General features: G+C 33.3%; 1 long non-coding RNA gene across 1 annotated transcript; it reads right to left on the bottom strand.

Annotated features, from left to right (window-relative positions):
* Positions 1-247: 247 nt before the first annotated feature.
* LOC128286700 (uncharacterized) lies at positions 248-1,121 on the bottom strand. Its single transcript, XR_008277322.1, has 2 exons — positions 1,080-1,121; positions 248-461 (listed from the first exon to the last, which is right to left on the bottom strand). It is a non-coding gene; the product is annotated as an uncharacterized LOC128286700 (long non-coding RNA).
* Positions 1,122-12,340: the final 11,219 nt, after the last annotated feature.

The following is a 12,340-nucleotide window of genomic DNA, read 5'->3' as shown; positions in this document are numbered from 1 at the left end:
AAAACTGTAACACCCCAAATCGGGCCTAGACGTTATGGCTGAATCTGGCGGTGTCATATTGCAGTGTTTCAAAAACTTACTCTTACTGATGAAAACTCGTTTGGAAATTTAAAGCCTCTTTGTTAGAACTCAAATCATTATAGCTATTCGTTATTCATCTTAAATTGTTATTACTTTTAAAACTTCATTTGTTGCAGAAGCATTTCTCAAGTGTCGCAAAAACGTAGTGTTTTGAAAATAGTTATCGTTTTTGAAAACTACGTTCTACTTTTATTAGATATAAATCATAATAAACAAAAAAAAAACCCAAATTAAAAGCTGGAAAATTTAGAGAGGCCTTATTACATAATTCAAAACCCAAACTGAAATCTAATAGCAAATAAACGCCAAATAAAAGAAAACAGGAGTAGTAGTGTGGCCATCTCCAAGTCCCTCACAGCACCGATCCGCCTAAGGATTACCTGTACAGTATAAACAGTTGGGTGAGTTTACGAAAACTCAGTGTGTAATTCAAATAATAAACAAACAGTGAACATCACAATCTGGGCCTGAGCCCTATTCAGAAATAGTACAGAGTGGGCCTTAGCCCAATACAGTAACAATGCAACACAATAATACAACCCATCCCAATCCAGCCAACACACCATTCATTGCGACCAACACACCATGTGGGGACAAAGTCGACCCACCCAGCCAACACACCAAAATCGCAACAAAGTCGCCAAGATAGTATCGCAGCAAAGTCGCCAAGTCGAGCTAAAGCCATCAAGAGGTCCACGATGCGTCTTGCGCGACACATGCGACCATATCAAGACTGATACACTTGCTCCATAACAGTATCCCAATCCCCATGCAGAATGATATGTTATAAATCATACGTGTATGCAGAATGTCATACTCGGTACAGTCAAATCATAGCACAAATCAGTCATTTACCTTCGAGGGGTAAAATAGTCATTTTACCCTATAGGGCCCAAATTTTGCCCAGCCCAAATACTACACTGGCCCAATCCCAAATACCAACCCTCAAACCCAATTCAATCAAGCCCAAATTAAAAAACACTACCCAAGCAGAAAACCTTAGTCCTAAATGCTTTAGCCACTGCAGTCAAGTCGGTTTCAAGCGCCATCGTTGCCCCTCCGACTGCAAATGCGCTACTCTCTCGTCTAAGACGCCCACGACTACCCCACGTCACCATACCTGTGAGGAGATAGCAAAAACAGTAGAGAAGTTGGTTGTATTTTTTAGCTATAAAGAGCCTGAATAATAATGGTGGGGGGTTTTTTTCCTTTCTTTTTCCTTTTTCTCAAAGAGATAGAACACAAGTTGTATACAAAATACATTCAAAAAATCAATAGAAAGCACACAAGAGAATACTGGAAAGGTGATTTTTCTTATAATCTATTTTTGTCTTTATTTTTTCATTTCTTTCTCCTCCTTTCATTCGGATTTAATACAAATACGAAGTATAAGAGAGGGAGGAAGGGTTTTACCGGAGTCGTGCTCGTGCCGTCGACGACCATGGCACGTGGGATCTTTGATGGAGGCGGCGTCCGATGAAAATGGGAAGAGAAATGAGAGAGCCTTTGAAAGTTTTTAGGTTTTTTTTTAAAAGATGCAAAGGTGAAAATGATGTTCAAAACAAAAAAGTGATTTTGATAGCAAAATAAAACAGCACCGTTTGGTGCTAGACCCATGCCTTTTGGCTCAAAATGGGGAATTGGCGCAATCAGTCCCTCTCCTTCGCGCTTGCATTCAATTTGATCTTTCCTATGTTCTTTGTTTTTTAAAATTTTTCCCCTAAAATTGGCGCATCTGTTCACTTTAGTCCGCGTTGAAATGTTGCGTTTTGAAGCTAGGAATAATTTCGTTTTTGGTCCCTGCACATTTGAGCGCATTGCGCTACGATCCTTATTTCATTTTCCATGGTTTATTTTATTTATTAATTATCCTTTGATTTTAACTTTTTTTCAATTAAGTTTACTTTTTTTACTATTCATCTTTTTTTCAATTAAGTTTACTTTTTTTACTATTCATCTTTTCATATATTATTTTATTATGTACTTGTCTTTTAATTAATTATATTTAGGTAAGGTTTTTTTTTTTTACTTTGATTTATTATATGACTTATTGGATTTAAAATTCTTTTATATAGTTTTATACCTTAGGGATTTATATGACATTTATTTTCTACCTTAATATACATATATATACGTTTATCCCAAACACTTTTATATATTATTAGTATTTATTATTTTATTTATATTAAGTTTTCTTTATTTCATAAATTCCTATATTTAAAGATCTATAGATGTCCAATTCAATACCATTATACATGTATATACATAACTTATACTTTTTACTCTAAGTATGCATTATTGATTTCCTATTATTTTATGTAAATATTTTCTTTAATTTTTTTTTTTTTCTCTTTATATGCATATATATATTATTGATTTTATATTATTTTATGTATGTATATCTTCTTCCAAGGATCCTATTTTAAATGGTATATTATATTTATTTTGAATACTTTCATGAGCTAGTATCTTTGTTTTTATATATAAAATTTTCATTTCATGTATATTATTTATTTAGATTGACAAATGCTATGTTATGTGTTACTCACTTTTCTTTATATATACATTATGTCTTTTGAAATTTCATTCAAATATTATTATTTCATATATGATTTTTATTTAATTATTTTTATCTATTTTGAACTTTCATGTATGCTACTTTAAGATTTGTATATATGTTTGGTTGTTTGCATATTGATAATTCCAAATTGCATTTCTTCTATGTCACTTATTTGTTTGTTAGTTTTAAAACTTGCCACATATTGTCTGTGTTAATTTGCTTGGAATTTCTTTAAATTTGCTTTTAATTCGTTAGCTTTCAAATGTGAATATTGATTTTTTAATATATATTATGTCGCTTTTACATTTATCCTAATCCTTTGTATTTTTCTCATTATCTATCCATGTCATATTACTGCTTTTTAACCTAAAGTAACCCAAGCGAATATATTTTGAGCCAATTTTATAATTGCTTATTTGGGAAACTTTTTCAAAACAAGGCAATGTTTCGTGTCTGGGAAATTCGGGAAATCGTGCCCTAACGTGTTGGGTTTCGTTTTTTCCGTTTTGTCAAATAACGGAGTACCCTTTTAAGAGTTCGTTGCGTGTTTTGGGAAATTTTGAGGCGATCTCAATTTTTGGAGGCTTAAAATATCATGTCCTAACGTGTTGGATGTGGTATTTTATTTCTTTGAAACGAGTGAATCTTGAAATCCAATTCGAGTGATCACACATTTTTAAAGGAATCGTATTTTGGCAATTTTTCTTTAAGTCTTCAACGATAGGACATTAAATAATCAATTGGTACCAATTTTGGGTGCTACGAGGGTGCTAACCCTTCCTTGTGCGTAACCGACACCCTTTTTCTCAACTTTTGTAGACTTAAAATTATTATTTTAATAAATCAAATGTTTTATTAAAATGATCAACCTCAAGGTGATCCGATCACACCTAAATCAAAAAAGATTGGTGGCGACTCCAAACTTTCGTTTTAAAAGTCGATTCCCATTTTTTCAAAACTCTTTAAAAATGGTTTCGACATACCCTATAGGGGTATTTTGGTCATTTTACCTGCCTTAGGGGTCTAGGTAATCTTATCAACCAATCAGAAGGTCTACAGTCGCCTCGAGTGACTTGTGTAACCTTAACTGTAACGACCTAATTTTTAGTGGTGTCGAAAATGGTGATTTGAGATTACTAAATCCGACAAGTAAGATTGAACAAGATAGTAATTTAACATTTATGAGTCAAGTAAGAATTTAGAAGAATTTGTGAATTGGTGAATTTAGTGAATTAAAAGAATTTATTAGGTCAAACGGTTAAAAAAATGAGGTTTCGAGACCTCAAATTTGAAAACCGAGCCATAAATATTTTATAAATATTTATGGAGTGTCATTTAGTTAGTATTAAAGTTTGGTTGAGAAATTTTAACGTTTGGGTAGTCAATTAAATAAAAAGAACTAAATTGTAACAAATGCAAAATTTGCTAGAAAGATTAAATAGCTCAAGTGTTAAAATAAAGAGGATTTAAGGGAAATTAAGCCTAAAAGTGAACAGAATGGACAGAAAGGGCAAGAAAATCAGCAGAAAAATAAGGGAAATAAGGGCAAAATTGGAAATTTTACAATTTTAACATATAAAATAAAGACAAATTTGAAAATTCTAGAGATCTCATCATATTTTCTCAGCCAAAACGCCATAGAAGGTCTGGAGAAAGCTGGTTTTTCATATTTTTACATCATGTGAGTTTAATTCTTGCTTTTTCTTGATAATTTTTATGTTTTTATGACTTTTACAATTAGGTCCACTTATAGAATTCATTAGTTTTTGATTTTATGGGTGAAATTGGAAGTTACCCTTGATGGGCACGGGAATTTTATGATGAATTATTATGAAATTTAAGTTCTAATTTCATATTAAGGTGGTTTTATTAAGTGATTTTCATAGAAAATGGTATTTAGGACCTAATTGTGAAAGAGTTATGAATTGAAAGTTGGTGTTGAAATTCAGAATATCAAAGGTTTTGAAATAGTTTATAATGATAAAATAAAGTGATAATTGAGAAAAATTAGTCCAATTGACGGGTGAATTGAGTAGGGACTAAATTGTAAAAACTATAAATTTTGGGGTAAAAGTGCAATTTTGAAAGTTAAAAAGCATAAATTGTGAAGTGAAATAGAAATTAAATAAATGCTAATGAGTGGAAATATTTTATATTATAGATCAAGAATTGAAAGAAGAACGAGGAAAAGAAAAAGTTGCGGAATAGTCCCTAAATTTCAATATCCTCTAAAATCAGCCGGCTAAATTCATATGGTTGAATTTTGATGTTTATTTGTGAATGATTGAATGATATAATGTGTTATTATATATGAATTTTTTATGGGATTGTGAAAATTTTGTTAATGAAAGAATAAATGTGGAAAATGCAAATTAGGAAAAAAATGCAAGAATTGAGTACGTTTGTATCGTGACATTAAGATCCTAACAGTGTAAATGGGCTCAAGGCCCATTCTGCAGCCCAAGTAGGCCCACACATCCGTGTGGCCCATCAAGCCCAAAAATTACCACGACCGTGCGAACTACACAGCCCGGTCCAGTAATTACATGTATAGTGGAATATATTCGTGTAGAGCCCATAAGCCCGTTGGGCCCACATGGCCCATTTCGGCCCATCATGGCCTAAAACGGCCCAAACCCAAGGGAACACCCATGGTGGCCTCTACAGTCTTACACCCACGATTCATGGGCTTGGCCTACCACATGTGTGTTCGCACACCCATATGGCCAAAAAGTCATTCTTTTAGCCTTTGGCTTTTCGACTTTTCAGTTTTTGCTGTTCTACAGTCTATTCTGTGTGTGAATACACACCTGCTTGCGAAAAAAGCGTAGTTCCCTTGAACACCAACCTATATTCAACCTTATCCCCAACATTAGGCCTTTAACAAATGGGTAACTAACCCCTTAATAGTACTTATCCAAATCATGATTCGACACTTACCTTGCTCGGGCACTTAAGGTTCCTCACCCCTTAGAAGCCACCGAAGATCGATTATATATTTCTACAGATCGACTGCATTCAGACCGGAATTCCATTATCCTCTATTAGGAAATTCGCATAAATAATTGAACCAACAATAACACTTACCAAAGATAATTGTGAAATCGATTCTAAGGGATAGAAAATAATTGATTCACAATCTCCACAATATAGCCACTACGACGAGGCAAAACTAGCGCCACCACTCCCATAACAACGTCAATCAGAAAGAAAAGGTTAAAAGAGAACCATAGATACGGCAGAAGAGAAAAGAATGAACAGAGACTACATCCAAAAACACAACACTTACCACCAACATCAATAGAGAAGGAAAAAAGCAAGAATCGGTTCACAAGGGTCAATGCAGAAGCACTATTCGGCCAACAAAGATTAAGTTGCACTGAAGAGAAGGAGGAAGAAAAAAAAAAGAATGGATCGGTCACCACAGGCTAAAATCAAAAGAGGCAAAGAGGTAAGCAGACCATAGATATTCGGCCAAGAAGGAAGCCGTTTGAGAAAAGGTGCACAGGAGAAGAAAACCGTAGACAAGAAGTTTTGGTGAAAGAAGTAAATTTGCGTCAACTATGACCAAAAAGGTACTTCCAAACAGCACAAGTCGACTTCAGAAACAAAAGAAAAAACCCCAATTGCCAAAAAACCCGTAAGAAGAAAAGAAAGGAAGAACAAAAAGAGTTGACAAGCCTTAAGTTTTTGGGAAAAACAACCTCAGCGAAAATTTTGTGTGTCTACAGTCCAATTTCGACACTACACCTTCAAACACTCAAATTCCTTCTTTTTCTCCTAAAGTCTCTGCATAATCCTCTCATTTATTTCCTCCCCAATCCTCTCCTTGATTTCCTCCACATAACACTCCCTGACCAAGTCAAACTCCACTCAACAGAGTCTCAAACCACATCTGCTTCTTACACTGTAACATCCCGAAATAGGGCCTAAATAGAATAGTGGTTGCGAAACCACAAATCTTAGGTATAAAAATTTATTTTATTATCATTTTAAGGTCTATGGCATGATTGCATGATTGTGTGAAAATTTCGTTTAGAAATTTTATCGATAGAGGGTCCAATTTGATATTTAGGACTATATTGCAAAAGTTGTAAAATGTGTGTCCTAGTTCACAAAGGTATTAAGTACTTGTGAGTAATGGGTTTTTAAAGTGGAGGCCCTTGGATAGTAATTAGACCATTATACTAGTTTGGACAAAAAAACCTAAAGGAAAATAAAACACCATAGTTTTTAATTAAGGGCATTTTGGTCATTTAGTTATTAAAATGAATTAAAAACAAAATTAAAAGCCAATTTTTGTCCATCTTCTTCATTAGGCCGAAATTTCAAGGTTTCTCCATATCTAGGATTTGTTCCAAGCTTCCAAGCTCCATAGTAAATGATTCCAAGCCCCGTTTTTAATGTTCTTTACGTTTTTGGAGTCCCGGTAACTTGATTAAGCTTATTCTAGCAATAATTCAACCTAGGGTTCATATTTGGAAAAATAACCATAGGTGAAATTTGTGTATTTTGGTGTTTTATGATAGAATATGAGGTTTTAAATTATGTTAGACAACTTTTGCTACTCGGTTTTAAGTGAAAACAAGTAAAAGGGCTTAATCGGTAAAAATACCTAATAGTCATAAGTACATGTTAGAGTGAGAATTTGATGTTGTCATGGAAGGGAAAAATGATCAGCATGTCATAAAACATAAGAAAATAGGATGAAGTTTAAATTCTGAGCCTTGGGGAAAAAGTGTAAATATGTAAAAGTTTAGGGGCAAAAATATAATTTTGCTAAATTTTGGGTCAAGGACTGTTTTAATAAATGTGAGTATTAAATAAGCTAAATTTTTTTATTATAGATCAAAAAGAACAAAATCTGGAGTTAGACCGGGGAAAGAAAAAGATAGTGGACTAAATCGATATAGTTGATCGTATTTTGTTTCGAGGTAAGTTTGCGGAAAATAAATGCAATATTCTATTATTTTATGTTAATTTTTTTAATTTTCAGCATGTGTATATTTATTTATGAAATTATTCAAAGAAGACTCAAGCATGAATTGACGGAGAAGTAATTTCAAAAAGTCCCGATTGAACCTTAGGAATGTGTAGGATACAAATGTCATGACATTAGGGTTTAAGGATACGATGTAAGACCATGCCAAGGCATGGCAATTGGTAAGGTTTTTAAGTCAAGGAAATCATGTAAGACCATGTCAAGACATGGCATTGATAAGTTACTATAAGGCAAAGGTCCCATGTAAGACCATGCCAAGGCATGGCATTGGTGAGTTCATAAGGCAAGGATACCATGTAAGACCATGTCAAGACATGGCAATGGTAAGTTTCAAAAGGATACCATGTAAGACCATGACAAGTCATGGCAATGGTAAGGTACCCGCGTATCCTTAGTATTCCAAGTGGTTCAATGGGAAAATTTAAAGAGAATATCAAGGTAAGGTAAGGTAAGACGAGTTATACTAAAAAGGTAAGACAAGTTCATGCTGGAAGAGCAAAGGTAAGTACATAATGTTCATGTATGCTTGATAAGGAAAAAGGTAAGTGAAATATATTAATAAATTTGATTAAGTAAGTAACTATTTAAGTAAGTGAGTAAGTGAAGAAGTTTAAAATATGTCTATGACAATTAATGAAGTTGCATTAAGTAGTATCATGCCAAGTAGTAAGATAATTCTTATGAATGTTGTTATTTATTTGCATGCAAACTTACTAAGCTTAATGCTTACCCCCTTTATTTTCCTTCTTTTTATAGTTTTTTCAAGCTAACTCGGGGATCGTAAAGTATGTCGGAGGTCCGGGCACACTATCACGAGGATTATTTTGGTATAGCTAGTCGTTTCATTTTGAGCATGGCATGTATAGCATCGTAGCCATTTTGTGTGTATGATCTTATGATATGGCTAATGAATGGTATGTAAATGCTTGATAATGATTAGCTGTTGGAATGGCTAATTAAGGACATGTCTGGTGTTATGTATGCCTAAATGCTAGTTATTCCATGGAAATCATGAAAAAGGTGAAATTAGCTTTAAAACAGTATCGGACAGCAATAATGATGTGAATATGGAAAATCACTAAAAATAGTAGAAATGGATTTAGATAGTGAATAAGATATAAAATTAAATCTTGATGAGTCTATTTTCATATGGATGGAACAAAACAGGATATGAGTTATATTTTATGAGATATTTAAATTTTTGTGAAACAGGGCCAGAGCGATTTCTGGATCCCCTATTTTGAATTTGGAAATTCACCAAAAATTGTACAAAGATAATTAGAAGTCATGATTTACATGTACAGATTCCTTATTGAGTCTAGTTTTATGGGAAATAAACGGCATAATAATTTAAACTCTGTACAGGGAGATATGTAATTCAAAATACACAGGGGTCAGAGTAGTTGAACCCTGAAATAGGGGAGACTTTAACTAATAAACTGTACTATTTGGCCCGACCAAAAATTATATAAAAAATTTAGTTGATAGATATATGAGTTTAGTTTTAGAGAAAATTTACAGAATTGGATTTTGAGTTTTTTAACTCGAGATATAAATTTTTAAGTGACTGTGACGCAATTAGCCAGCTTGTCTGGAAGTTCTAAAATAAATTGTTTGAGCTGTTTAATTAATGAATTAAGTCCGTTAACACCTCGTGCTCGACTCTGGCGACGGTCTCGGGTTCGGGGCATTACATACACGGCAAGAGTAGCAAAATAAATACTTTATTACATTGCTATGACTTGAACCTCAGACCTCCAGCAACTACCACACGCCACTTACCACAGGACGACAAGCTCATTTGTGTCAACTATTACCTAATTTAATTAAAGAAGCCTACTATCTAGAACCAAGGGCCCTATTCACGTAAAATTAAAATTTTTACTAAAGCCCAAGTTTGAACCCAAGACTTCTCAGATACTTCCCAGAATACTTAACCACTGAAACAAACACGCGTTTGTGTCATTTTCTTGTACAACTAAATACTTACGTGCAGCCTCCTAGCTGTTCCCATACTCAAGGCCTATTCCTTCTAGGCCCAAATTCAAGGCGTTACAAAAATTGTCCCACATGCTGACCCAATCAGCTTGTTTGGCTGATTATTTGGCTTGCAAAACAACCCTTGAAGAATCATTGAATTTGCATTCAGACCCCTCCACTTATCATGCCTTCCTAGATTTGCTCCTACCTTAAAATAGCAAGTTTGAAACCTTCAAACTTGCCACATGTGTGGCCAGCCATGGGGGGACTCTATGGCTGCTGATTTTTGCTATTTTTAATAGCCTACTCAACCTATAAAAACCCCCATTGGCTGATCATTTCAAACACATCTCAAAACCTCTTATCCTTTCACTTTTCTCCCATTTTCTCTCTTCAATCCCCTTTTGTTGCTCTTCATTTTCTTCCTCATTCCCTTGTCGATTTCACCTCTTGAAAAAGAGTCCTTCAACCACCATTTGGAGTAGCATTCAAGTGTTCATGGAATCTCGGTTGAACATGAACAAGCGGAGAAAGAAGAGCAGAGCAAATTAGTTAAGCTTCGAAGAAACACCAGATTTGATTCTTGTTCCTTATTTTTTTAATTTTATTATTGTTGTTATGAACATGTATATGAATAATTGTGATGGTTATATGTTTAATTTAATTAAAATGACTCAAATTTAATTCGTGTTAGGTTGATTGCATTTTGTCCACTTAATTTAATAATGTGTTTATGTTGTTATAGGCCTTGGTAAGATGTTTAATTAAGTAAAACAATGACTAAGTTATTCTTACATTACAATTGTAAGGTAAATAATGAATTAATTATTTAAACGGATTGAAATTGTAATTAATTGACACGATACTTAATCAGTACATGTTTAATCATCTAAAGTAGTTGGGGTTAAATTAGCAATGGTATCTAACGATACATTAGCCTTGCATAATTTGCAAGATTATTATGATTAAATTGTTTCAAGGTAGGAATACATTGTTATCTCACGTAATCTTTTATGTGGTTATGAGATTGAATTAATTGTTTGAATTGGCATAGAGATATGTACAAGAGATTATTTTTAATTTCATAAGTATGTATGTGCATTAACACATTTGCTTATTAAAATTTGTCTAATCGGTTGAATTGATATAGAGATATAGTAAAGAGATAAATGGATTTTTGTAGGTGAGTATGTTCATAAGTTAACAACATAACAAGTTGCCGTGAATTTATTTGTAACAACATGAACATGAGTTTAGTAATTCTAAGTTCAGAAATGTAATTAATCTAACACAGTTTTTTCATCTTGATTAAAATCATCTTTTGAAATCGTGCATTGGAACCTTTATTTTCTCTTTATTTATTTTACTTAGCTTTTAATCACCTCCTCAAATCAAAATATTTTTCTTCACCAAAGTGTTTTTAATTGCATTCATAAATAATTTTTTTCACAGTCTCTGAAGGTACGATAACTTGACATTTACTTGTCACTTTATTTATTGTTGCAATTGTGTACACTTGTACATTTCCATCATTCCAGTAACACCCTTAACCCCTTTCCGTTGTCAATTAGGGTCACGAGCATTACTAACAAATAAAACAATTAATTCAATCACAATCAACATATAGACTAATTAATAACATTATAATATGTAGGGGAAGGTCATGACAATCTAATACTTTTATGCTAGATTCTTATACATTTGAATAATAAATTATGCTATGCATTTCTAAACTTGGTCTCTCACTGTCTGCACTCTTATCACTATTTATACATTACTAAACTTAGTCTTCCACTGTTTACACTCTTATCCCTACTTATCCCTTCTAGAATGTTAAAATTCGGATACATACAAGACTATTCCAATTATTAGCATCAGAGTATTAGTCCATACTACGTCTATGATTATCTTTTTAATTTATCTCCGATGATGTTAGTGGAATGCACTTAATATAGGTTTGTTAATCTACCTCAATTCAGACTAAAAGTTACTCTTACAGCCTCTATTACGAGTCTACAGGATCCTAAAAGTAGTTTAAAAATAGGTAGGGATTAATTTAAAACAATTCTAGAAGTTTAGGAAATAATTACAAAAATTTTGATTTTAGGGGTCACAAACCCGTGTGGCCAGGCCTTGTAACTCTCTGACTTGGGTCACACGCCCATGTGTGATGCCCATGTGGCCAGGCCATGTGCACCCAAAAGTACCTTAAAACTCAAGTTTATCATTCCCTACTTACTTGGGCACTAAGTAACTCATTTACCAATCATTTAACCTATTCAAAACACGAATAAATTTGCCCAAAATACACCAAATTCATCACCTAATATGCCCAACCAATGTACCCTCATTGGTACCACATTTTATATGTTTAAAAACATCAACAACACATCAAACATTCAAGACTTTCTTTCATATCACATGTAACACCCCAAATCTTACTTGGACGTTATGGCCGGATCTGGCGATGTCACATAGAATAGAAGTTGAAAATGATTTTGTCAAGTTAAAATCGTTCTAGTTAGTTAAACTTTAACTTAATTTGTAGTAAAATGCCCGTTCTTTGTTATGTCTAAAATAGTATCTTTTTTGCGAAAGCTTTGGAACATTTATTTTTGGAAAATAGTTTGAGTTGCGAGAAACCTTTGTTTTTAGCAAAAAATTGAGTTTTTACCGTTTAGTCTTACTAAAACCATAAAGCAATTAAAAATCCCAAA

The sequence above is a fragment of the Gossypium arboreum genome, chromosome 13, assembly GCF_025698485.1.
Source record: "Gossypium arboreum isolate Shixiya-1 chromosome 13, ASM2569848v2, whole genome shotgun sequence".
Taxonomy (NCBI): Eukaryota; Viridiplantae; Streptophyta; class Magnoliopsida; order Malvales; family Malvaceae; genus Gossypium; species Gossypium arboreum.
The sequence above is the reverse complement of the archived record's forward strand: the minus strand, read 5'-3'. Positions and strand labels throughout refer to the sequence as shown.